This window comes from Gopherus evgoodei, unplaced genomic scaffold (assembly GCF_007399415.2).
Source record: "Gopherus evgoodei ecotype Sinaloan lineage unplaced genomic scaffold, rGopEvg1_v1.p scaffold_84_arrow_ctg1, whole genome shotgun sequence".
Taxonomy (NCBI): Eukaryota; Metazoa; Chordata; order Testudines; family Testudinidae; genus Gopherus; species Gopherus evgoodei.
This window is the reverse complement of record NW_022060105.1, coordinates 95,032-95,959: the sequence shown is the minus strand read 5'-3', so window position 1 is coordinate 95,959 and position 928 is coordinate 95,032.

The following is a 928-nucleotide window of genomic DNA, read 5'->3' as shown; positions in this document are numbered from 1 at the left end:
GCCGCCTCCACTCCACGGATGCCGAGCGTTGCCGGGAGGATCCCCTGCTGGGGGGTGAGCTTCGCCGGGCGGATCCTCTGCTGGCCGGGGATGTCACGGTGCCCTCGGTATACACTGGGCTCCTCCCCGCCCTTCCCCTACGCCTAGGAAGGGGGGGTCTCGGGAAGCCCTCGTCCGCCAGCTGACCGCTCCCAGCGGGGACAGACACTGGTGCCTGAGCTGCATCTGCTCGGCTGCTTCCCTCAGAGACAGGGCTCCGTTCATTCATGCGGTCTCCCTGCTCCAGCTGGGCAATCAGCTGGTCCTTGCTGAGCCTCCCCGGGCGCAACCCCCTCTGCTTGCACAGCTCCACCAGGTCACACTTGCGCCGCTTGGCATACATCTTCCTGCTGGCCACTCACAGGCCGGGGTGCTCGCCGCTCCCCACGGTTTCCAGGGGGACCCCTAGTGCACCAGCCCTTCGTGAGGTCACCCCCTCTCTGCCAGGGTCGAGCTGCAGACTCCTCCACCCTTGGACCGCTTGCTGCAATCCCCCGGGGGACCCTGTTACTGCAAAGTCCTTCTCACTGGGCACACACTCCCAGGGGTTAATCACCCCTTCGTTTTACTGCTCCCCAGTCACTTACTGCAGGAAGCGCCGTGCACGGGGTGCAGTATGTCCCGCCGCTGCCATCAGTTGTCACAGAGTGTGGGGAGTCCGGCCCTGCACCCCTCTTCCTGGGACCCACAGTGACTCTCAGCCAGCCAGTAAAACAGAAGGTTTATTGGACAACAGGAACACAGGTTACAGCAGAGCTTGCAGGCACAGTCAGGACCCCTCCACCGAGTCCTTCTGGGCTTTCAGGGTGCTTGGATCCTAGCTAGGATACCCTGAATTCCGCCCACACAGCCCCAAGCCCAAACTCAAACTGCTTCCCTCCTGCCACTC